The sequence below is a fragment of the Lycorma delicatula genome, chromosome 9, assembly GCF_047948215.1.
Source record: "Lycorma delicatula isolate Av1 chromosome 9, ASM4794821v1, whole genome shotgun sequence".
Classification (NCBI taxonomy): domain Eukaryota; kingdom Metazoa; phylum Arthropoda; class Insecta; order Hemiptera; family Fulgoridae; genus Lycorma; species Lycorma delicatula.
Window position 1 is genome coordinate 148,868 of NC_134463.1, and position 27,689 is coordinate 176,556.

The following is a 27,689-nucleotide window of genomic DNA, read 5'->3' on the forward strand; positions in this document are numbered from 1 at the left end:
AAACAACAACATTAACTACAAACTGACATATGCCAACTTATGCATTCACAGCTGAATACAAAAACAATCTTAGTTTGTCATGACAATTTTATTTAAATTACTTTTTTTAATTTGTAATTTTTATTAAAATTAAATTTAAATTCATTCTTTTTTAATCTAAATTAATATAAATTGTAAATAGAATTGTAATTGTATTAAAGAAAAAAATGTCTAAAATTAAAAAAATATTTGACTTACTTCAAGTAAATGGTGATCTTGAAGGCTAGGTCTCTTAGCATGAAATACAGAAGCAGCATTATTAGATGATATTCCACTACCGACAACACTACTGGAAACATTAGCCACCACAGGACCATGCTGTACATGATGTGTTGATATACCGCTAGCATTAGTTCCAGTGGAACCAGCCGTAATACTTATTCCAGAATTATTGCCGGTACTAGTGGTCAATGAGCTACTGGCATTTCTATGAAATTGTACTTGTCTTGGACAAGGACCAGTAGGTGACACGACACACTGCGGAAACCTTGAACCTGGTATCGTGGCTCTTATTGGAAGAGATGGTTGAAGAAATACATTTTGCGGAAGGTATCTTAATGGATCTGGCCTCCTAATATAAAAAGAAAATTACAGATAGTTCACTATAACGTTTTTAAAAATAACAATACGATATTAAAAAATAAACATTTAACAAACTCATTCAGGTTTAACAAGTAACAAATTTCCTTACAAAACATCAAGGTAGTTCACAAAGGAATGAAATCCAAAATACGAGTGTATATTCTACTGATGAAAATAAAAAAACGATTCATATAAAATAAATGCTTTTTTATTTACCCCAGCCAGCCAGAAGGTTTGCTCAGACTCCTGCTTCAATGACAAAATGAGGCTACAGTGAAATTCTTGGGACAAAAATTATGGATAAAATTAGGATTTACAGTAAAAAAAAAATTGAACCTAGAACTGTAACTCCATTAATATTTCCCCAAAAGAATTTTAAAAACCAAATTCTTTAAGTCAAAAAGACTACTTCAACAAAATTTTTAGAAATTTAATTTAAGAATGATTTAAGATAACGTCAAAACTGAAAATATTCAAGAAATTTGACTAATTTAAAATATAAATCTTCTCAGAAAATATTATAATTTTAAACCAAACCAAAAATCTTCCTGAAAAAAAAACACCTCAAAATTAAAAGAAAAAAAAATTATTTACAACTGAAGAATGAACATTTGTAAATAACTTATAGAAGCGTACATAAATACAAAGATACTAATCACAATAAGCAGCATACTGCATAGAATTAACTGAATAATGTTTTGCTCACTAAATATTTCAACACTCCTAAATTGCAAAGAACTGACAGAACTCCTAAACTTCAACTCCAGCACCCCAATAACAACACCACTGGAAAGCACCAACCCTCCCACAGTAAATTAAGTTTACCAAGCACTGACTGAAGAATTACAAAGCAGTGGGAGAAGATCAAGCCTTTGTAGAGATCTGGAAACATGAAGGAAAACTAGAAAAAAAACACCCTTCATAAACAACTTAAGAAGAACTTCCAGAACACTGGTCGACAGCACTCATCCACCCGCTACACAAAAAAAGGGACAAAACAGATTCAACAACTAGGTATGATAGAAATCTCACACCTAGACACAACAACAAAATTCTTTCATGAATCATCCTTAAAAGGATCGGTTTACCTTTTTGAGAAAGAACTAGGAAAATACCAGGGAGGTTTCAGATCCTGGAGGAGCTTGTCCAGATCAGATCATAAGCCAACAGAAGGAAAAGCAGAGACATGGTAATAACGTTTGCGAACTTCAAGAAAGGATATGAGTGCATACTCTGAGAATTCCTATTTAAAATACCAAGATACCTCTGACTACATACCAAATTAATAAAAATTATAAAACTGACCCTCACAAATACTAAGTGTAAAGTGAAATTCAGAGGCAAACTCTTGGAACCATTTAAAATTAAAACAGGACTGCAGCAAGACGATGGACTCTTACCGCTTCTATTCAACTGCATTCTGGAAATGATGAGGAAATGGCTAAAAAAATTCCCCCAAAAATAAAAATAAATAAAGCCAAAAAATCAAAACTAACTGCTTTGGTTTCGCCGATGATTTGACACTGCTAGCAAACGACATGGATGAAGGTAAAACCCAAATATTAGAACTTCAAAATATTGCAAATAAAACTGGCCTCAAATTAAAGAAAGAGACTATGCCCCAAAAACCATCACAATTAGAAGAAGTAAACATAAACAGTAATAATGTAAAATAGTAATCCATTTTAAATACTTGAAAAAAATAATAACAACTAAACGAAAAAACCTAAGTCCGAACAAGAATAAACAAACCAAAAATAAAAATAAATTAAAGCACAAAAATTAACCTGGTACACCTACAGTAAAAAATATTTACCCATAAATGGAAAAATAAGACACTAAAATACAGTTAAATACAGCTTCATCTATAATATTGATGAAGCTTCTTCATCTCCTCTACTACAAATCATTAACTGTGTACAGACTACAATAAAAATGAAAAAAAAATATTATTCATTATATAAATTCATCAGACAAAATTAATGTATATAATTACACTATATTTATAATAATTTTTGGTTTCTTTTAATATACTTGTTTATAAAAAAAACTAGTATAAATACAGTTATAATATGTGAAAGTTATTATATGCAGATGAAACAATTTTCCACCTGAATGAACAATCTAAGACAGACAGACTCCAGAAACTCGAAATAAGAATTGGAAGAAGCTGCATCAACAAAGAGTAACAGAAAGATGGGCAGTGATGGACTCTGCCCAACAAAGTCATGAACAAAGAGTTAGAACCCATCCCTGATAGCATGCATATGAGGAGATTAGGATTCTTTGAATCCAATGAGGATACAAGATTGAAGACTTTTGAAACAACTGGTGTTGTACGAATTAAACTCGAAAAACACCAAAATAGGATGCAGATGGTTTAGAGAAATAACGGAAGATCCAAAGGAAAAATTACCTTACACTACAAACAAGATAAAATTAAACGAAAAATCAAAGACAAAAACACTTGCTCACAATCACGAAACTTAAAACACAAACATTTTCAACACCAAAAAGGGCACAGAGAAGAACATATGAGAAGTACTGGGAGGACTGAAAATCCCAAACAGTCCCTTCACAGAGACTTCGATAATAGACTGAATAAAGTGATCCTATGGAATCATAAAATATGAAAAAAGAATTATAATTTACTTCTGATAATTTTATTGTGATACATTTTTTTTTATAAGAACTTCCTAATAAGAAGCAGTCCTCCTTCTAGTTATTTGTTTTTAATTTCCAATCACTGAGAACACTAAAAAATTTTTAATTCTGTCTATCTTTCTGTTTTACAGAACTCCTTAAGTTGTGATCACATAGTAACATATAAAATGTATACTGTTCAAAAATAATAAATTGCAGTTGCAATAATATTAAAATGAAGTAAACAAGATTTAATGCAGTAAGCAATAGTTTTATAAAATTTTATTAATAAATTTAACAACTAAATGGTAAACAAATTATAAGTTTACATTTGTCTTAGCTGCTGTTTGAATTGTAATCTCCATGATGATACTTTTCTTTTTTGTTGAGATGTGAAACAATCATGATGGTAAGTTTTATCAAGAATTGAAATGAAACAAGATAAAGCTTCTTCATCTGCTCTATCGCTAGCAATTAACTGCATACAGACTATAATAAAAATGAAAAAAAAAATTTGATTATATAAATCATCAGACAAAAAAAAATTTATGTAATTATACTATATTAATAATTAATTTTTTGTTTCTTTTAATCTAACATATTTTTTATAAAGAAAATAACACAAAAAGCAAAGCATAAGCTGACCATTTCCTTCATGAAATGAGTTAGGTAAATCTTAACATATTTACAGCATCAGTATATCTCTTGTTCCAAAATTGTACGCTTGCATCTTACAAAACTTTTGCACCAACTATAAAACAATATTTAAGTAATATGATAACCACACTTGCTGCCAGCATATTCTTACACCAGAGTAATTACAATAAAAGTATCTTTGGATTATTATATTTACAAATACGAATGTATTATCTACTTCAATCTGTATTCTTTGCTCCTTAAAATAACAATAATATAATAAATTTCAATATATCAATTTTTATTTGATTTATTTTGATTACATATTTTATTTACTTAATTAATTTTTATTTACTTGAGTTTTTTATTGTTTCTTTGAATACACAAAGAACCACCTTTTTCATAAAAATATATTTCATTATAATGCATGAAGAAATGGAAGTTTATCCACCCAGCCCACCCAACAAAAAAGTACACAAAAATGTTCTGCTCAAGCAAATGGAAAATGCAATAGCTTTAAATAATAATAATATGAAAAAACAATACTGCCTTGATATAAAAATAAAAATAATTTGTATTAAATAATTTTTTGATCCTTATAAAGTATACAAGTAAAAATAGCATACTACACATAAAAAACCAATCTTGCTTTTTCAAAATAAATTTTGAAAACACAGATATAAATAAACCAATACATTCCCATTTTTGCTTTGATTTAATTATAAAATACTAGTCATGGATTTTTCTGAATGTTACATTGTAAAAACACATTCATAATTTGCTGCACCTCACCCTGTACAGCGAACTGAGTGAGAATAGCTGAAAAATTATCAAGCATAGAAATTTGGAAACAGATCCGTATAGCCCACAGAATCTAGAAATATCAATGACATGTTAATTAGATGTTTTATCAATAGCACTGTAAAACTAAAGCATATATTATTAATTATATTAACATATCATGACAATTGAAATTGTGAAGTAATATTATTCAATGAAAAATAATTTACAGGTACCTTTTCCTAATACTTTAGTAAATTGAGCTGGTATATCATCAAGAGCTGTCTGCTGTCTATTACCACCACTAGAGCTACTGGTATCATCATCACTGGTTGCTGGCTTAATTGGAGTGACCAACACTGCTTTCAGCATATCCATGGCATTCAAAAGATTTCCACCATTTGTTACATCCTAATATAAATAAGAGATAATGTACTAATCATAAATATTATGAACAACAATAATAAATTCATCAATTGTGTTTTATTTGCAATAGGAAAAAAATTAATTACTAGTTAATCAAAGCTTCAAAAGTTCTTTCTTTCTAAATTTAAAATAAATACTACCAGTATTACCTAATTAGAAAATAATTAGTTATTATTTGGAAGTTGAGCTGGCAGCAGACCTACTCTCCCTTAATAACAACAGCAAAATATGTTAAGTACATAAGGTTCCAAAGAGCAGTTCATTTTTTTTTTTAAATCATTTAGGTTTGGCATTACAAAAAGGGCTATCAGCTATCACTAGACTGAACAAGCATTTCTGATTAATTTACTTATTTACTGTACTCATAACAAAAATACATTTTTAATAAAATTAATGTTCACATAATAATTTTCATTTTTTTTTTTTTTTTTTTGCCTGACAAATCAGTTTACTCCAGATGCTTGCAAAAGAATGCTTGTGAACAGGAATATGAAAATGGAAATGTACAGCATATGTAAAACGCCAAGCCTGACTCAAACCTAGGACCTCTGGATGAAAGGGCAAGGAGGTACCACTCTGCTATAGAGATTGGAAAAATTTCATAAAACATTTTTTAAACAACTTGGGTCTAAGACCAACATTAAAAAATCCATCAGAGATGGATTCAAACAAAGTCTGAAATTAATTAATTCCTGTAATTTTTAACAATTTTTTTTTTTATTATTTATTTAATATTTGTCAAGTTGTAATATAAGTGACTACACAATTTGTGATTGAATAAATCAAAGAATGAACTATTAATCAAATACTTTTTTTTTTAATTTACAAATTTCATGAAAAAGAAAAACTAAGACATACTGACCTGTTCTAATTGACATAGTTCACGTAGTTTGGCAATAGAGCGTATCACTTTACGTCGAGCACCTTGCGTTACTGGACCAGCATCAATTTGTTGTAATACAGAATCAAATGTTTCTTCACTCAAAGATAACATCTGTTCATATGTTAATTGTGAAAACAGTTTTGAATATTTGTGCAACCTCAGCGATTTCAGCCATGCCTGAACATCTATTAAATATAATAAAAATGTAGTATATATAGATTTGTTTCCAAACAGTATGTACAGAGTAAAATCACAGTAGTGCTGATAAATCTATACAGCAAACAATAAGTTCGGATTATATTAATTCAAATCAGACAAAAAATAATTGATAATTGCTATTTCAACAAATCTTATTCTTAAAGACAATACGTCAAAATAAGACTTTTTATTTTATGTTTTCAAGAGAGATGACAGAAGAGTTTGCTTTGAAAAAAATTAGCTTTTTTTAAAAAAGAAAAATTAGAACAAAATACAGAGCTTTTATAAAAAAAAATAAAATTAATTTCCACACTAGTAAAAAGTGTTAGCAATTGGGAGGTGTAGTGAATAATCTTGGTATATAATCATAATGTATTTTACCTATGCAAGGGAATAAATGTAACCTTTGCATTATTTTAACAAACTGCAACATTTTTAAGAAAATTAAATTTGCCTACTGTACAAACGGCACTTTTAGCTGTAAATATGCAGCAAACACCACACCACATGTAAGTTTATGATCGTTTCACAATTTGTTTCAATGGATATTGTTATATTGCAGTAATTAATTATTTAATCAAGCTATCATCATAGCAATTGATATCCATAAGGATACTTGACTTGGCTAATCTGTAGTATTAAGTAATTACATTGGTAATTTTTACAAGCTCATTTTATTATTATAAATCTATTTAAAAATTTTAAAACCTTAATTACTTAGTATTGTAAAAATTCTTCTTTTTTTGGCTTTTACCAGTTCAATAAATGTATACAAAAAATACAAATACATATTATGTATTTGTATTTACCTGAAGCCAAGTAGTTACCAAACATGCACCTGTTCATTGGTCTGGGTTTAGTGAACACTAAAATAAAGTATTTAATTATAGTCTTATATGGAGGTTTTATATACAAATATGGATTGGAATATAATCACATATTTATTTCATCCTGTCTTCTATTATACGAGGTGTGGCTATTAAATAACGAGTATAATTTATAATATAATAGTGCATTGGTTAATACACTTTTAAGTGTATTGGTTAATACACTTTTAAGTGTATTGGTTAATACACTTTTACCATACTTTTTTAATTATAAACTAATGAACTTCGGCCAGTTTTACACCTTCAGAAAATAAAAATCTTATCCAAGAATTTGTTTTTCCATAGTCAAATTCCTGATTTTTCTGTGGGAGTACAGACTTGAATATCAGACACTTTCAGTTTATTCTATTAGTTTGTTTTTATTTTTATAAAAATCAAAAATGACTACTGAAATTTCATTGTAACTATTTTGATTTTATGCACTGTGCACAAGTGAATTGCAAGAAAAATAATTAATAGTAAATCATTCTATTAGTAAAATTCTTAATTTAAAAGTGAATAATTTTTATAATCAGGTAGATACTTGTTAAATTTATATTTTATGGTTTTTATGAAAATAATTATGAACTTAAAATATAACAAAATAATAGAACAACAAACTGAAGATGACCCATTAATTAAAAAATATCTCTCTATTGGGAGGGTTTTATTCACATATTACTGTTTTTTCTGTTTTACTGCAAATATATTTATGAAACTTATAATATTTACTAATATTAAATATATTACTTATATACAAAAGATGAATTATTGATGTTTTTTTCAGTTCAATGTTCATTCCTAAAGAAAATGCTTTACAGATCTCCTCTGCAATACTAAATTAATAATTTATTATATATAATATTTACCTGATGTAATGAAAATGCTAATTAATATTTGAGAGAAATGGAAACTGACATTATCAGTAATTGTACTGAAAACTTCAATTTATAAACTTCCAAATTATAATATTATTTTAAAAATCTGAAGATTATAAGAAACTAACTGTATACCTTTCACATCTACAATAAAATAAAGAAGTACTCAGTAAAGCTTTGAAAAAGTATGATTTCTTCCATTAGATTATACAAGATTCTGTAATATATAATTGATTTGTATTTTATACATATATTACAGTAAATGTAAAAAACTTTTATACCTTTCATTCCAGGTGAATTATAACCATGGGGTAATTTAAGATCATCAAGCTGTGCTTCAGAATTACTACCAGTAGTTATCTGTGACTGTGGTGATAACTGAGGACTACCACTTTGGTTAGATAAGGAAAACCTGCAACTTTTGTCTCTAACAACTGACATGTCATTCTGAAATACAATAAATAAATAACTATAACAATAAACTAATAACTATAAAAGTCACATTCATAATAGTGAACGTGTTATAAATTTAACATAAAGCAAACATTCTATGATGAACATAAATTAAGAAAGGCAAGTACAAATAGCAAACGGGAGTGAGTTGTCGTAAATTTGTTTTACAATTTGTAAAAAAACAAAGGAATTGAAAGATACATTTAAACAGACATTAATAATCCAATGTTATAAACTAAAAATGAGTAAGAAATATAAAATGACAAACTCTTACTGAGAAGTACTTATTGAAGAAATTAACTTTTATATAATTAATAAAAATAAAACAAAGAAATTTTTTCAAAGAAGAAGGTACGTAAATCATATAGATAAAACATAATTATGTACAAGAAAAAATTAAAAAATTAGATATTCTGATAGTAAAATTAACAATGGAATAGATATAAGCAAAATACTAAAAAGAAGGAAAGCGCTATCATAAAAAAAAACACCTGTTTGTAATTAATTTTTTTTAATGTTTCTAATACTAATAGAAGCTATAAAACTTTGCAGCTCTTAATCATGAAAAGCCAGAAAGGGAAAAATAAACTTTTTGTCCTTGATACAACTACATAAAGCATCCTATATATAACCTGATGTTTTCACAATATCTGAAATGTGTAAGGCAAAGCAACTTTGTAATTGAAGAGTGTGAAATAGAGATAAAATACCTAACAGCAGAACTGAGGCCACAGACTATTTTTCTAGTAGGTCTCTAAAGGTGACTAGTTCCAAGATAAGCTGTGAGCAGCCTATAGCAGAATATTTTCACAGAGGATGCACTATAGGCTATGCTGCTAATATTAATATTAATTATTCGCCTTCCAAAGATACATGAATTTCACTACAGCTCCATACTCAGGCATTCAAAAAGCAAATTATAGATTGCTTTTTAAAAGTATATTTTTTTAATACAACAAATTATATATGGAATGTTCAGTATTTTTTAACTGGTCTGCAGCAAGTCAATGCTAAACACATATTTTGTTTTTTAAATGGTATAAATGAGATCTCACTGGCAGTATATGTAGATTTTTTTATCAATCCAGTTAACACTTTGTTGGTTGTTACAAATTAACAAGCATTTGTTACTCAATAATAGAAAAAAATATCACTAACTTTTAGGAGAGATAAATATTTCTTTGTTGTTGTATAGTGTCAAAACACATACATAAAAAAAGATTTCATAAAATAGATTTCCTTTAAAGTGAATTTATTTTTAATGCAACTTTCCAAATAAAAATTCTGAAAATTTTACTGACTTATTTCTGATCAGATAAATTAAGATCAAATTATTAAGAGACTGGTTTCTATGTGTGGCTTCTTATTGTAAGTAACAGACTAAAAGCAATATGGATGATCCTTAAACCATTACTTCCCCACCTGTTACAACATTAATTTAGCAGTATCACAATTTGTAAATCTAACATAGAATAAATAATATACCATTTAATACTTCATAAAAACAAGATACTTTATACAATCTGCAAAATTACTTAAAAAGGTATTAATCAAAACTATACAATAAAACTAGGTTCATAAAAAAATATATAAACATATATATATATATATTTATAAAACCAGTCTTTATTTTGTGATAAGTAATGATGTCCACTCAAAAAAATGCTAATTGCTTACAACTGAGTGATGTCCTACTGTAACAACAGTCAACAATAACAATATTCTACTACGTAAATCACAGTAACAGTAAACAATTCTATACTAAATAAATCAAAGTCAAGAATGAAAACAGTTCCATCTATAGATAAAACCATGGCTACAGTATTTTAGCTTTCTTTAGTGTGGTGCTTATAGACTACCTCCAAAAAGACAGGATCATGTAAAGTATTACACTTCTCTACTGGATCAATTAAAAGGTGATATTCAGGCTAAACATTCACATGTGACCAAAAAGAAAGTGCTCTTTCACCACGATGATGCGCCAGCACATACGTGTCTGGTTGTTGTTGCAAAGCTCTATGACCTATGCTTTGAAGTGCATTCACATGAGCCGTATTCACTAGATTTGGCTCTCAGCAATTACTTTCTCTTCCCAATAAATTGCTTGCTAGACAAAAATTCATTTCAGAGGAAGATCACAGCTAATGTTATCAGTTTTTTTTACAGAGTTGGAAAAGTTGCATTATACTGAGGATATTAAAAATCTGAACCTAGAATGAATATCTTCATATGTGATTAAGTAGCTAATCATGTGTTTTCATGTTATTCATCAAATTTAAATAAGCATGATTCTACAAATTAATAGAAGTTATTTCATTTACAAACAAAATAAACACAAGTAATTATCACACTTAAATTAAAAGGCTTCTTAGTCATACATACAAGTATGCAAGCACACATTTGTGTTAAACTGTAGACATACTATTAAGCATACAAAAATTTTAAACATCAAAAAAAGACTATAGAAAAAAAATGTATTAAAATTTTAAAAGAAAGGTATAAAGTAAATCTACAGCAGAGTACTGCTAAAAATGAATTAACTTCTACCTAAAATGAATTTATTTTAGTCAATCAAACTTTAATAAACTAAAATGATAAAATGTACCAATTAACAGTGTGATATTCTATAATAATTTTTCTACCAATGCTGATTATTTTATATTAATATTAAGGTTCTATATATCAAGAAAGGTTTACAATCAACAAACTGAAAGATATAAGAAGATGAGAGCTCGTAAACAAAAGCAGCTGTTTTAATAACAGTATTAAAAAAGCTGAATATACAGTAGCAGGACTTTCCCATCATGCAGTTAAAATCCTATAACTGTGGGTTGTTTCTGATGCGTGACTTACACGCCCAATTTAATTAAAAATATTTATAATTTTATTTAAATATATATTTTTTCATTTATTTTTAATTCAATGATTCTAATCAATGTTGGTCAGCACTAAGTAAACTAATGTAATTTCAAAACTTACGTAGAACAAATTTCACTTGTACAGTGGCAGACTGGTGTAGCTGCAAGACTTAACACACCAGGTACAGAATCTGGGGATCAAGTTCGAGAGCCAGCTCGATGGAGTCAATTTTTTATACTTTAAATGTTATTCATTTATTTAATTCTACTTTTCTTTTTCATGTTTAGCCTCTGGTAATTACCTTTCAGATAATACTTTCAGAGGATGACATGTACAAGTGTAAATGAAATGTAGTCTTGTACAGTCTCAGTTTCACCATTCCTGAGATGTGTGGTTAATTGAAACCCAACCACCAAAGAACACCAGTATCGTATCCACAATATAGTATTCAAATCCATGTAAAAATAACTGACTTTAGTAGGACGTGAACGCTGTAACTCTCGACTTCCAAATCAGCTGATTTGAGAAGACGTGTTCACCGCTAGATCAACCTGGTGGTATTTAATGCTACTGTTTAAAAAAAAAAATATTCATTTAGAAACAAAACTAATAAGTTTAAAAAAAATCAATCTTACATTTCATAAGATAAATCAAATTTACAAAATATACTTTTATTTCATTAGAGATCCTAAGATTAAAGAAATATGTTCTTAATTCATGCCCCTACAAATGATACAAATTGTATTTTACTCACTGAGAAAGTGTTATTTGTACATAAATTTGTTCAATAACAAATCACAATCCAACATTATTTGCCGTGGAGTTGAAAGGAACTGGTCACCTAATCGATAACAACTTAAAACAACATTATCATCAATACTACTTAAGCTTAAGGTAATAAACATTAATATTTTCATTTTATATAAATAAAGGTTTTCATTAGTTTATTACACAATTAATTAAAGAAAACCATAAAAAATTTTTTAAATTTAACTAACCTGAGAAGTACACAATTCATTTGAAGGTGTCACACCAAATGGAGTAGTTAGAAAATTATTACAATGTTGCCTATTTTTTTCTTGTGAATTTAGGTGGGATTGCAATTTGCATGAACTATTGCCCAAATTACAAATACCAGGTGAACCTCCACCAGGTGTACCAAGATTACAATTTCCACCACCAGTAGCACTACTACCAATATTACTGCTACTACCCATTACACCACAATCTGAAAAATTACAAAAAAAAGTTTGATTTAGTTTTCAGTTTTCAACACGATCTTAATTTTTGTTACAAAGAAACATATTCATGTGTAGAATATATGTAAATAAACATATAATCCAATTAAGATTATGTGCTACAACAGAAATAAAAACTTTTCATACTATTGGGTGCCATAATAACAGCATGGCTGTCAGCATTCTAACATTTCAATGCTTGTTAATCACATGCATTAAAAAAGTGCTTATGTTATGTATTTATATCAAGTATATTTATTACTTGATAACAAATATACTTGTTTGTATATTTGTTTAGAATTTTTATTTGTAGATTACATAAAATAGATTCAAAAAGTTCCTAATATGGTTTAAAATCCATAATATAAAAAAAAATTTGGTTTTTATGTGTGTAATACTCCTAATGTCACAAAATAAGAGCCAAATCAAATTTTCTTGTTTCATAAACAATACTAAAACTGTTTATTTCACATCATTTATGCTGTAAAGAGCAATTAATGCCGTAGCAATTAAACAGCATACAATATAAAATTTTAGTTTTAATTTAAAATTTACAGAGACTGATTTCTAAAGTTACAAGTTGCTTGAACAAGTATATGGAGAATCCACAATTTAAAAAACAGCAGTTTACAGGGCAACATTCATAACATTTTGAGGACAACATTCATAATGGGCAGTCATCTCAATAAATGAAGAAAATATAGTGTTAAAAATATTGTTTGGAGTGACAGAAGGAAAACTGTCACTAATATTGTCAATATTAGCATATCAGTTGGAAATTATCGCAATATTCTTCATAATAAACTGAACATGCATAGTGTTTGTCAATACATAGTTCCAAAAATATTGTCTACTGTTCACTATGAATTAATTTCTGATGGGCAGAGAGTGAACAAAAAAAATTTCTATATCTTTCATCGTTTACGAAATTCAATGCAAAGAAAACATCCAGAAAAACAGGAACCAAAAAATTGGATTGTTTTGCAAGACAATGAACTAGAACATCAATCCATGCTTTGTCAAAGAGTACCTTTCTTTTTCCTGTTTAGCCTCTGGTAATTACCGTTCAGATAATACTTCAGAGGATGAATGAGGATGATATGTATGAGTGTAAATGAAGTGTAGTCTTGTATAGTCTCAGTTCGACCATTCCTGAGATATGTGTTTAATTGAAACCCAACCAAGATCGGTATCCAAGATCTAGTATTCAAATCTGTGTAAAAATAACTGACTTTAATAGGACTTGAACGCTGGAACTCTCAACTTCCAAATCAGCTGATTTGGGAAGACGCGTTCACCACTAGACCAATCTGGTGGGTTATGTCAAAGAGTACCTGACACAACATAATTTAACAATTCTGGAGCATTGACCACACTGATTTGGTAGCTGAGTATTACTCAATGAAAAAAGCTGAAATGGGAAAAGATACAAGAACAGTGATGATATGACAGCCAACCTGACAATATCTCAACATGGGTTCCACAAACGTTTTCAAAATATTATGTACATTTACAAAAGAATATAGCTGCCAAAGGAAACTACTTTGAAAGTATACTCTAAAAATAAGCAGTTTTTGAAAAATAAACAATTCTGGGAACTTTGTGGCCTACCTTGTTTATTAAAACATAACATTAAAATAAAAGCATAATAAAGGTTAACTACAATAAATAGATTTTAGTTCTTTTTTAATTTAATTTAAATTTTGTGATACATTTAAGTTAACTTAATTTAAATTATTAATTTACTTTTTTGTTATTGTTCAGAAAATCTTTGAAAACATAAATAAACATATCGATTTCATATTAAAGTAGTCAAACAAAGTATTTACTTTGTGAATGAAGTTGTACAATTTCTTCAACCTTTAGTAAGATAGAAAATTTTTTTGAGATTTTCTATGCTAATACAAAAATTACTGTTTCACTAGCTTTACTGATAAAAATTATTTGCTTGAACAATCATGCATTTATAATGCATGTCTCTCATAACTGTTTCCTGGCAAAGAAATAAAAAAGTTTTTGTATCACTATTAATAAAAGACCACTTTTTTTTTGGTTATCAAAGTTACATGCAAGGGTGTAATACATACATGGTTGCCTATGTTTTTACTTTCTTGAAAATTCATAAAAATATTACTGAATTTTACAAAGGTTGATTGAACATCTAAATTCTAATCTTAAAAAACCTTTCATTTAACATACTACAGTATGTTAGTGTTTAATCTTCAGACAAAGATTTTTTTGTTTTTTTTCTGATCTTCAAAGCTATACACCTGATCATTAAATAAATAGTTTTCAAGACATTCAAATTCACAGACCTATTCTTTTCTTTACAGGATATTTTCTAAACAATTTTTAAGTAAATGAGATTCCTAGGTAAATACTAAAAAGGAAGATAAGCTAATCTTTTCTCATTACAAAACGCACAAACTGAACAAATTTCATACCAAAATTCTAGAATTTCACCTCTGTCTTTTAACCAGAAAATTCTGTAAGTAAATCCTAAGTTTACATAAACATTTTTCCGGTAATGGGATTTATTTCTTATTAAAAAAAATTAATTTGCATCAGCCTATTCTTCCTTAGTAGTTAAATAGTCTTTCTTAGCAATTAAATAAACAATTTAACAAAGAATTGGATTAATTTTAAAATGAATGATAAAAATACAAAACTAGTGGGTTTAAACAATGACCAAGTGTCTTGGTAATGAATGTTTTTTTAATAAAAATTGCAGTAAAGCGAGTTCATTAATATTAATTATACAGAGATATGACAGAGAATAATAAACAATGTAATAAAGAGAATGGTCATATTGGTTAAGTAACCTTAACGGAATTATAGCTAAACATTATTTACAATATTATAATAAACATTTTGTTATAATCCCTATATTAAATGCTAAAGAAGAAGAATTTATCCAATGTATAATTATAAAATGATAATATAAAGTACATAAAACAAAGATCAAAAGAAGCCATTAACCCTTGTTCTTTTAATTACATCGTAAATGTATTAAGATATTATACAAAATTACATCACAATATTTATTATAATAAACCACCAGATGGGTCTCTTTTTAGTTAATGGTTTAATTGTTGTAATAGATATTGCTGCATTCAGTGAAAAATGATATAAAGGTTGATAAATTAATATTTGGTATAAAAATTAACATATATAATTCATGGAAGTAAGTAATAATAAGAATAACGTAAACTACATTTCCGATTATATTACGGTTTGAGAGGCAGGAGTAACTTTTCTTTATTCTTCCTCTGCTTAAATTACTGAATAAAAAAAGTCTCATTTAAACAACACTAACAATTTATGTAAATGTAGTGCTAGTCATTTTTTCTGTGAATTTATTTTTACAAATAAATTTATAAAAAAACTCACTTGTATGTTTTGAACCATTCATTATTTTTTCACCTACAGAATTATACCATGGCTCAAAAGTTCTGAAACAACAAAAATATAAATTAGAATAGAAAATTAATTTACCAAGCATTAATACAAAAACAAGTTAATAAATAAAGCAGAAAAAGTAAAATTAAGAGAAATAGCAAAAAAGTACACTACAAAACATAAAAAAAATCGTGCAAAATTACTTAATATAAACAAATTTCTGCAAGTTTGTTCTCTATATTGTTTTTCTACTACTTTTTGAACTATCAATAAAGATTTGATAAACCAACCAATATTACTACAGAGCGATTTTTTAGTCCTGTTACCCAATTTTAAATATAATTTAAGAAAGGGAAATTTAGGTGGAATAAAAAATGTATTTGTTACTTACATAATTATTAAAGAATATGCTCAAAATGCCCACCCCTTGCGGTTAAACACGCACGGACTCTTTTCAGCATATTAGCAGAAACCTTTTTAAGAGTTGCAATGGAAATATTCGTGAAGTCTGTAATATTGACTTAAAATTCACCAATAGTGTGAGGATTGTTTTTGAAGGCCTCGGACTAATATAGCCCCACAAAAAGTAGTCAGGAGATGTGAGGTCTGGGGACCTTGGAGGCCATAAGCCCTTGCTTATTATTCGATCATCAAAGAACTCTTGCAGAAAATCCACGTGGTTTCTTGAGACGTGTCATGTAGCTCCGTCTTGCTGCAATACCGTTCTTGAGGTTCCACCAGGACACAAATTGGTGCACAATATTCCCGTACACCATTTACTGTCTGTTCAAAGAATATGGATCCGACTATACGATGATGTGATATCGCACACCACACACCAATTTTTTCAGGATGCAAAGATTTGTCTTGTAAAGCGTTAGGATTTTCAACCGCTCAAATTCGACAGTTTTGACTGTTCACATAACCATCGAGATGGATCCAAGCTTCATCGCTAAAGAACACTGTGTTTAAAAATTTGATTTCGTTATCATTTATGAGAGACCTAAACCTACGGCAATATTGTAATCGCTTGTTTAAACCTGGAGGCTGAAGCTCTTGGACTAATCGTACGCGATATGGATACAATTTCAATTTTTTAGCGGCTTTCTGAACACTAGAATATGATAAACCGACTTGTGTGGAAAGTTTTCGTAAACTTTTCCAAGGAGAATTGAGCAATCTTGTTTTCACATTCTGTAAAACGTCATCTGTCAAGCGAGTTGGTCGACCGCTAAGTTTTCTGTCGTAAACACTACCTGTCTCTCGAAATCTGTTTGCTGGCCTAGAAATTGACATTTTTTCTGGAGGAGGAACACTGACAAATTCAATTTGAAATGATTCTTTTACACTCTCATACGATTTCGTAGCAAAATATTATTCAAGAATGAAAACTCATTGTTCTATGGTAAAAGACATTCTGTTCGTAACACGACCAGAAATGGCATAAAGGTTTACACAGCTCAAGGAGAATCAACTCATACTGCCATATCTATACCGGTTGAGTAGTGCTACCAACTTTGTGTCTCAAAACAAAATTTCCCTTTCTTAGAAAAAAATTACCAGACATTAACAATTGGGTAACAGGACTAAAAAAATACCCTGTACTTATATTGCCTATTACTTATATTATATAGGGTGATCAAGAAGTGTTATTTTAAATAAATTAGAAACAAAAAGAGTTTAAAAATTTTTATTTAAAATCTATAGTAAAGGTATGCAACTTTTATATGAATTTGAATACTAGAGTGTGGGTACAGATGTACTGTGGTGGTTGTGGTTCAATTAGCCTAACCAAATATCTTCAGAATTGTTGACCTGAGTCTTTACAAGACTGTACCTTATTTACATGTCATCATCTCATTGGGCCATAGGGTTACTTATTGTTCACAAGTTTAACAGACTGCAACTTACATTACTACTTACATTAGTAATAGAAAAAATAAATTTTAAAAAATATAAAAAAGATGTTCATTTTGATTGCTATAAATTGTCATCAATGGGCAATAGGGAATTGGCATACATATAAGTAAAAATATTAAATTACATGAAATGAAGTAATAAGGAATAGTACATAAGAATATATAGCTTTAACTTATTTTCAATTTGTTTTAATAATTATTTCTTTATCTTTTCATTTATTTATCTATTTGTATAAATATTACTTCAAGTAGTCTGCTGACTTGATACTTACGACCATTTAGTTTGAGATTTTAAGTAAAATTTTTTTTCAGTTTATCTCAACTATTTAACATTTCTTTACTTGTATTTAAAAGTTATTTATTATATGAAAATATGAAGCATTGTGCTCACACAGCACATTGCTATATTTCAAATTAATTAAAATCAATAACATAATTCTGAAATAAATGACAGTGGTGATATAAAAAACAAATTTGAATGCGGCAGTACATGTAGAAAATTAAAATACAGTAAAATGTTATAAAGAGATTCCCTACAAAATGAATAATTTATAAAAACAGAGGCTTCTAGCAAAAAAATTGGTCATCAAGAAAAAATAAAATAAAAAAAATGTGAAAAGGGCTACCACCAAAAGAAAAGGAAAAAATCGATAACCATTTTCCAAGTACAAATTAGTCTGCCAATACTAATAAAAAGGATTTAGCTAATGAATCAGACTTCAAACTTTAGTACAAAATTAGATCCAATTTTGAAGAAATATAAATTGCGGCTTTGATATAGTGAATGAAAGCAAAATTGGATGAAAGTTACACCATAAATCTTTTTTTTTTTTTTTTTTTTTTTTTTTTATTAGGGAACCGATACTTAGCCATCAAGCACCTAAGACTATTTAGCCTGAAAACTTAAAATCCCATCCCACTTTCCATGTCCTTCAACAATTTTTTACATTCACAATTTATCATTAATCTTTATTAAACAAAAATGCATCTGTTAGCAAACGCTCAACATTTTGTTATGCAGATTAGTTTGATTTTAAAGAATCTATTTTCATAATGACAGTTTTTTGTGAGCTTTCCTCAAACAGAAATGTCTTAATTTTTTTTATTATGAATGAATTAAGGTAAGTGTGTCAAATTTTAGCAGTCTAGAGAGCCAATAACGGTTACTTTGAATGTTGAAGGAATTTTCAATAGCAAAAAAACATTGTTTGTTAAATGGCAATTAGATAGTAACACTTTGTTAATATCATAAAACAATACACTTATATAATGTAATAAGAGAAGAATATCTAAACCACCACATATACAGAATCAAAAATAATTTTTTTTATTTCTTTATTAACATTTGCCAGACATCAGACAAGTATTATTAATAAAATTAAGACTACATAAAAGTCAGATGTTAAACTACAGGCATTACATCTCTGTGAAAGGCATGACCACAATTTCTAAACATTTTTATTAAAAATCAGTTTTTTACATCTATAAAATAATATATATATATCAATAAACATGTAGATAATGTTTTTTTAATCAGCCTATCTGAAATCAGTTCTGCAATAATCATAGTAACAATACAAAGTAAACATACAAAAACAATACCTATAAAATATTTTTTTATTGTTACCTCCTATTATCCTTTAAAGCAGGATGTATCAGTACATAGACTAATAGCTGTCGAGCCTCTTCAACAAAACATCCAGTTTCCATTTAATAGTTTAGCATAATCGGTACAACAGCCAAATAACGATGTTTTGCTTCTTGGTTGCCAGGTCACAAAAGCGGCAGATGAAGTAACAACTGTGTCATTGCCACTTCTTTACTATCAGACAACAATCCACTCACAAAACCTATTAAATTAATATTATAAATGATTTTATAATATATGGTTAACATATAATGCATATAACAATGCAGTTTATTGTTAACATTTAATATTATTAACACAGCAACTTACAAAAATATAGAGATATTCAATCAGATTTTTATAAAGCTATAATCTAAAAAAAGCAAATGTAAATTAGGACCGTACAATAAAATTAAATTCTATAATATTATGCAAAATCTTGCCCTTTTGTAGCACGAATAGATAAAACATTTCAATTAAAAAATGTGACAGCTTACAGTAGCATTCTGTTCCTAAGTACAGAATGCAGTTAACAGTATTCACATTTAACCTATTCTTAAACTTATCCACATTTAACCATTCTCAGCAGCTCTTCCAGTTAATTTTAAAAACCAAAAGAAATACCATAGCTCTATCAGTGAATAACAGCTAGTGATGTAAAGCATGAGAACCACTCGTGAACACTGCAGAGTGCTGATTTTGATTACACTACCACTACATAAAATATAACAAACTGAATGAATAGAAGTTATACAATATGGCAAACAATCGTACCAAAAGGAAGTTTTAACATAAGGTTGCCAACCTTATGAACTTACCGTAGAGATGTTAATCTCTACATTACAATACTACACTCAATTACTACACTCTAATATTACACTCAATTACTTTAGAAACATTTAACAGGATTTGAAAACAAAATGTTTCAAGAATAGAAAAGCACAACAACTTAATTCCTCATGATAAGATTATAAAACCTTGCAAAATATTAAAAATATCCAAGAACATCACATTTTATGGTCAGTCTTTTGTTGGGGGAAAATGGATTAAGATAAAGAAATGTTTATAAACAGCTATAAAGCTCCCAAAATAATTTTTACATGAAAGATTTTTTATGACTAAAAATATCTTTCTAGCGAAGCCAAGTATCATATTCTTTTATGAATTGGTTCCAATAAGGTACATTATTCCAAATTTGAAACTTAACTGTTTCAAATCATAGCTCATCAAATTACAATTAATCAGCTTAGAAAAATAATTTTTTGGAGATTTAAACTCTCTATAATATAATTACTCATTTTATAGTTACATATAATTACACATTTTATAGCGAACTTTATATTTAGTTCTCTAAATACTTACAACCGTACAGATTTTCAGATTTAACTTATCACATTTTCAAACTTGTATACAAGTTTTAGAGAAGCTACAGAAAACCCATGACACAAAATAATAACAAATATTGTAAAAACAGAATAAAAATTAAAAATTTTTTTAAGAAAATATGTGACGAAATAATTACCTGGATTATTAGCTTCTTGTTCTTGTAAAGCTAATTCCGTACTATCAGCGAGACTGTAATCAATAGCGATAGAGGCAAACCTAGCTTGTATTGGGGCACGCTTAGTCAACAATTTAAACAGTGCAACAGTCTGACCGATCTTATTCCACTGGTCTAACCGTGTGACCGTAGTGTTTAGCTGTGCCTGAAACATAGTGCCTTCAGCGTAGTTCAGTACTGCGTCAGTAGGACACAAGTACTGTGTGTTGGTCTCTTTTATGGACACTGAAGAAAAAAAAATCAAGTAAGATAAAGAAAGTTGACACACATTATGAAAATTATATTTTAAAATAGCAAGTTTGCATAAAATGTTAAATATACAGAATATGAATTGATTTTGATACAGATCGATTTTGCTTGTCGATCAACAGCCACAGAAAACAAAATATGTAGTCTTTTCTCGCTTGCAGGACCCCTTTTTTCCTCAAGTCTTTCTTGGTAGAGAGCTATCTCTTCTGATGTCACATTTTTAGGTTTATTTTTTGATAGCCACCTTATGTGGGTCAAACACATCAAAGAATTAAGAATGAGATGTTTCAGACTTTTAGATATGCTGCGAGTCCTTAGTAATACCAATTTGGGTGCCAATCTGTCATGTATGTTGCATTTTTACTGATATTATTGATTTTTACTGATTTTATGCTATAAATAAAGCTTTGAATATCATTACCATAAGTACGGTCATATCCTTATTTGTAGCAACTCATGTAGTCCTCTCCAAGCCTTACAAAATTTTTACTCCAGATATCCGCCACCGAAATTTACAATGCAATTGACAAGTTGAACCATCGCAATGCAAAAGCGAGTTTCTACTGGATCCCTAGCCGTGTAGGGATTTCGGGTAATGAACATGCAGATTCCGCTACTAAAGACGCATGTAGTCAACCATTCTTCACTACCCATGTTACTGCATCAGACTTTATTAGTTATGTAAAACTCGCTCTTTGTGCAAAGTGGCAGGATGACTGAACAGCTACAATAGATAAAATCGGACACATTAAAGGTTCTGTGTTGCCATGGGATTCCACGCACAGGAAAATTTGTCATGAGGAACTGGTCCTCTGCCGATTGCGGATAGGTCATAAAAGAGCTACACACAGGTAACTGTTGTCAGCAGTAAATGCACCAATATGCGTACGATGCAACTGCCACTTGACTGTGTGCCACATCCTTGTGGATTGTGTGTGTTACGCGGCCTTACATGCAAATTTAAATTGCCCAGGACATTCATCAAATCCTGGGCAATGACAAAGAAATTTTGGGCTGGGTGTTTTTATTTCTTTGAAGTGTTTGTATTTTAGGTACGTTTTAGTAGTGTTGTTTTATTTTATTTTTATACCGTTATCAATTTCATTTAAAATTTTTATTTTTTCTGTTATCTGTATTTAATGTTTTAGTTTAAGTTTTTTATTTTGTTTTTGTATTTCATATTTTAATTTAAGTTTTAATTTTGTTTTTAAATTTTTAGTGTATGTTTTGTATTTTGTTTATTTTATTTTTTTTCGGGGAATGATAACGAAGAAACGTTTTTCGCCCCTGCCCCCCCCAAAAAAAACCAGAATATAGTTCCAAATTAATCCTCCACTTGATTAACCAACAAAGTTCATTTGTTGTTCACTGAAATTAGATGTTTTATTTAAAATACTACTTACTGTACCTTATTAAATTTATATGTATATGTAAAAACAGAATTTAACAGAACCAGATATTTTATAATTAACATAACCTAACAACCATATTAACAAGACTGATTTAATTTATATTATTGCTTGGCATGTCAAAAAAAAATTAATAAAAATTATGCAAGAAAAGTAAGTCCTTGATTTTTCCTGAATAGTCTGTTTATATAGTTATGCTCCGATACGTCAGAGATAAATTAATTAAATTTCTACAAACAATTAAGTTTTTCAATTTTCTAGTATTTATATACTGTACAACCCAAACCAGTGTTAAATTTCTATTAAATTTAACAATATTCTGTTCACTGAAAATTGCAGAGAAAAGCTTTTCTTTAAAAAAAAATTCTCCGCAGTTTCAACATTACGACTAACTGCTCTTCATAACAAAAAGTTTAATTTGTAGGATAAGTTAAAACTAGAAATAAAAGAATAAATAATACAATAGCGCAAACTTTTTTTAATGTAATATTCTTTCGGGGCTTAATTTATATTTTTAAATTCAATAAAAATATCTGAAAAAAATAACTTTTCCATTTAATCAACAAGAAATTTTCTAAATTTAAAACTGTAATGCTTTTAACAAGCTCCCCCAACCACAAAGTAAAATCATGAAAAAGTAAAGCACACCTACATGCAGAATATAAAAAAAATAATAACTTACTGGTAACAGAAAGAAGTATCAAATACAGTTATGATTAACACGAAACGGTCAGCAAAAAATCTCTTAAAACTACGCGAATCAGAAAATGCAACTGTCACCCGATCCGTAAAGAATTATGCTCGGCAATATCGTAAACTAATTTTTTCTCTTAAATTCTCCCCACTCCATCAAATCGCACATACTGCCACTAGTAAAATGAGGGAAGGGATGAATGTAAAATAATTTTCCCGGTATTCTAAATCACACCGAAATATCCACCACCAACCACGTATCATCATTCAGAACAATTACAAATGACAATCAAAACAAGTTTTTTTTTTTTTCACGAACCATTTGATAAAAAAATTGACCGCCTTCAAATGAATTTTAGGGAAAATTAAATTAAGAAATAATAAAAATTAGATAATAATATTTTTCAGATTTTTTTAAATTTTGAAGTCTACATCAAATTAGAAACGAGTATCAATATCAATTTGTTAACTTTAAACTTGGGGCTAACTCTGAAATTTAAATTTAACAAGGTTTGACTATTATTTTTTAATAAATATTATTTTTTTATAGCGGTTTTTCATTTTTTAAGTTGATTTATACACGTTTTAAATTTTTAACATAATCCTTTTTTTATTTTTATAAAAACATTAACTTTGACCTGCAAAAAATACTGCCTGTATGAAAAAAAAAACAATAAACAAAACGCTAATTAAAAATCATCAACATCTATTTACTTGTAGAAGAATCCGAGACCTTGCTTTTGTACTGAATTTAACAAATTATGTTCCACAATTAAATTGAATCGATACAATTAAAATAAAATAAAAAAAACTGAATTATCAATTTTAATCGATAGCGAAAGGTTGCACAAGAGGCAAATATAATCTAGTTATTTTAATATCTTAATACAGTTTCGGTGGTCATCCAAGACCACACTATTGACTGTGGAGGAATTATTTTTGCTACATCCTCATATGTTAACTTATACGGTGTCCAAAGGCAAACGATAAAAAGTTTACCGAAAACCAACGTAGATTAGCATTAGCCAGAATTATTTCTTTCCATAGAGGTGTTTGTAAAGTTTAGTTTTCAGAAGTTGAAACACTGAATCCGGCTAGAAATTAGTTGAATTCCTTTAGAAACGCTGTCAAGTGATGATTAAGTAATGAAATAAACTTGCACACAGAAAACGGTCACCCGAATGATATTATTTTTAAGAAATTGGATGGTTATAACATAATTTAAATGCTTTTGGGTAAAGATCTGTTTGTATATTAAAGAATAAAATGAATGCTTGAATAAACCGGTCATCATTTTTTTTAAATGATCCGTTTCACCGACACAAAAGTACTACTACAACTAATGATGTTCTCCTCTCTCTTTCTTTCTTTTTCCTGTTTAGCCTCCGGGAATTACCGTCAGGTATTACTTCAGATGAAGAATGAAGATGATATGTACGAGTGTAAATGAAGTGAAGTCTTGTACAGTCTCAGTTCGACCGTTCCTGAGATTGAAATGTGTGATTAATTGAAAACCCAACCGCCAAAGAACACCAGTTTTTTTTAGGTAAATAGTTTTAAATACAAATTAAAAATATCAAACGAAGCAGTCAATTTTTTATACAGTTCCAAAAGAAAAAACAATTTCCAGAATGGGAACCCTCCACACACCCCACTCATACTGTTATGGTTCTACCATTTCTGTTTTCTCTTACTAGCTTATTAGATTATCTTCAATTATTTTACAAATACTTCTTGATATTACACTTCTTAAGAGTTCTTTCTCATTTTTTACTTAAGGGTAGTTTCCTCTGGACGTTATTTAAAGTTATTTTTTCCTGTTCCGGGTGTTATTCAACAACTTTTTTCTTATACAACTCTTTTTTAGATACTGTTCCTTTATGTACGCTTAAAGCTTTTCACAATTATTTTCTACTTAGGTGTCTACCTTAATCGGTAAAGTAGATTTATCAACTTTAAGCTTTTCAGCCTGAACCTCGATAAGTTTAGGTATGGAGAAATGTAAATGAAGTAATCCTACAGGAAGTTTCAATAGAACTGATTTTAATATTATCAGACTAGTGTCATGATACTGATTAACTATTTAAAAACAAACAATTTCTTTCTTAATGTAGTACGGTTTCTTGTATAAATATATATATACAAACACACTTCTTTATAAAATATTATGCGGGGGATTTATTTTTAAAAAATAAATATATATATATTTTAGCATCCCGTCGCGGCTATGCCCGCACTATATGATTACTTGCCTTTCCCGTCACGGTCAGGACTATTTTTTTGTAATTAATTACATAAACTCATTGTTACAGAGAAACTCAAAAAACAGTAATTTCATTGTAACTCCATTTTATTCCCTCAGACTCGGAATTTCAAAAAATCCTTTCTTAAGGTGTACGCTTACACCGTAAAAGGAACGTGAATCAAAATTTTCAATTTATCTTTAGTAGTTTTATCTGGGCGTTGATTACGAATCACTCGCGACATGTTCTTTTATATATATATACGTACATACAGATTTACGTATTAAATTAGTAATCAAAGTTTAGAAAGCTCACTTGAAACGCAGGATGAGGACAGATTGTTAGATCAAACCTACCGGGTTGGTCTAGTGATGAACGCGTCTTCGTAAATCAGCTGATTTCGAAGTCGATAGTTTCAACTTTCAAATCCTAGTAAAAGCAGTCACTTTTATATGGATTTGAATACTAGATCGTGGATACCGGTGTTCTTTGGTGGTCGGGTTTCAATTAACCACACATCTCAGAAACGGTCAACCAGATACTGTACAAGACTACACTTCACTTACACACATACATATCATCCTCATTCATCCTCTGTAGTAATACATGACGGTGATTCCCGGAGGCTAAACAGGAGAAAAAATTATTGTTGGATCAGCGACTGGTTTACTGTTACCTACGATGTCTTGCCGCGGTACTAAAAATAGTCCAAACATCAAAATTAGAGTACAGCATCTCAGTGTTATAGTACAATGAAATTCCACCGGTGACAGTCATTAAAAAATATCGTTATCCTGTTTTGTTATCGACATGTTCAAATTGGCCCGTGACAAAATCGTACACAGCTATTTAGACGTAAAAATAAAATTAGTTGGCAACGATATCTTTCGGTTTTCAATTCCGTAATGCAGACCTGGTAGCATAATTATTTTTTTAAAACATTCGTTTCCAGAGGGTATGTTCTTTTTTTCAAACGTTTCTATTTTAATTAAAAATAAATTTAATGTATGTGGCGTTTTAAGTATTCGTAAAATTTATCTTCGTTAACAGTAAGTTCTTTATAAGTCGTAGCATACTCTTCTTTGGTTTTTCTTTTAAACCGTACATCATGTACCCTTTTTTCTTTTCTTACTGCTTTTATCCTCTTCTTCATCAAGAATTACAGTTACGATTGTATTTCATCAGAAAATTGGGCAGTCTCAGAACAATCTGATTTAATACTTCATCGCAAATATATTGATAAATACGAATAGTCGACTAAATTATCAACGTCACGGTACGGGCACTGCGAGTGGCGAGAGCATTGTTTTGATTGAATAAACAGAGATAAATAGATTGCGGCAAATATGTGATAGTGCTCTGTAAAATTTGACGAATTCCATACACGATTAAACATTTAAGATCGTTATAATTTGCATCGATTCGAGTAACTAAATGAACAAAATTAAATTTAAAAAAAAATACCAAAACTAAGAAACTCAATTTCATACGAAAATATTGAGATGAAAATGTTAAAATAAAAATATTGAAGGCGATAAAATCTGCACCAAATATCTTTACAAAATATTTACGGAATATCTATTACCGTTGGTGAGGGGTATCCTTAATGTAAAAAAAAGTTGAAACACTCTTTTGATTAATTAGAACTTAACACCTTACAATTCTACGCGTTGTAATTTTACAGTAAAAACTACACAAATTTAATTAAAAATAATTTTGATCGTCAAGATCAAACGAAACGGTTATTAAACATATAATATTAACGCAAAAATACTTAACAAAATAACATAACGGGGTTGTAGTGTCTTGTGTTTTTCTTCAGGAATTCTACATTCGAATTCCGTTGCAGGATTGGTATTTTTCATTTATGAAAAACAATGAGTTTATGTGAATAATTACAAAAATTTTAAACGAGTTAATAAAAAGTTAATGAAATTGTTGATGTAATAGCGTACTGACGACATTATCAGCAACACCTCGAGTAAAAAAAAAATGATTTGGACACCGCATGACTTCCTTGTATGCCTATTAAATTACATATACGCATTTTTAAAAGTAGAAAAAATGTTATTTTATTAATAACTTCTGATTTTTTTTCATATTTTTTT

General features: G+C 28.9%; 1 pseudogene; it reads right to left on the reverse strand.

The window, feature by feature from the left end:
- Positions 1 to 216: 216 nt before the first annotated feature.
- The window catches only part of LOC142330371 (protein Smaug homolog 1-like), a 35,848-nt pseudogene continuing 8,375 nt past the window's right edge, over positions 217 to 27,689 (reverse strand).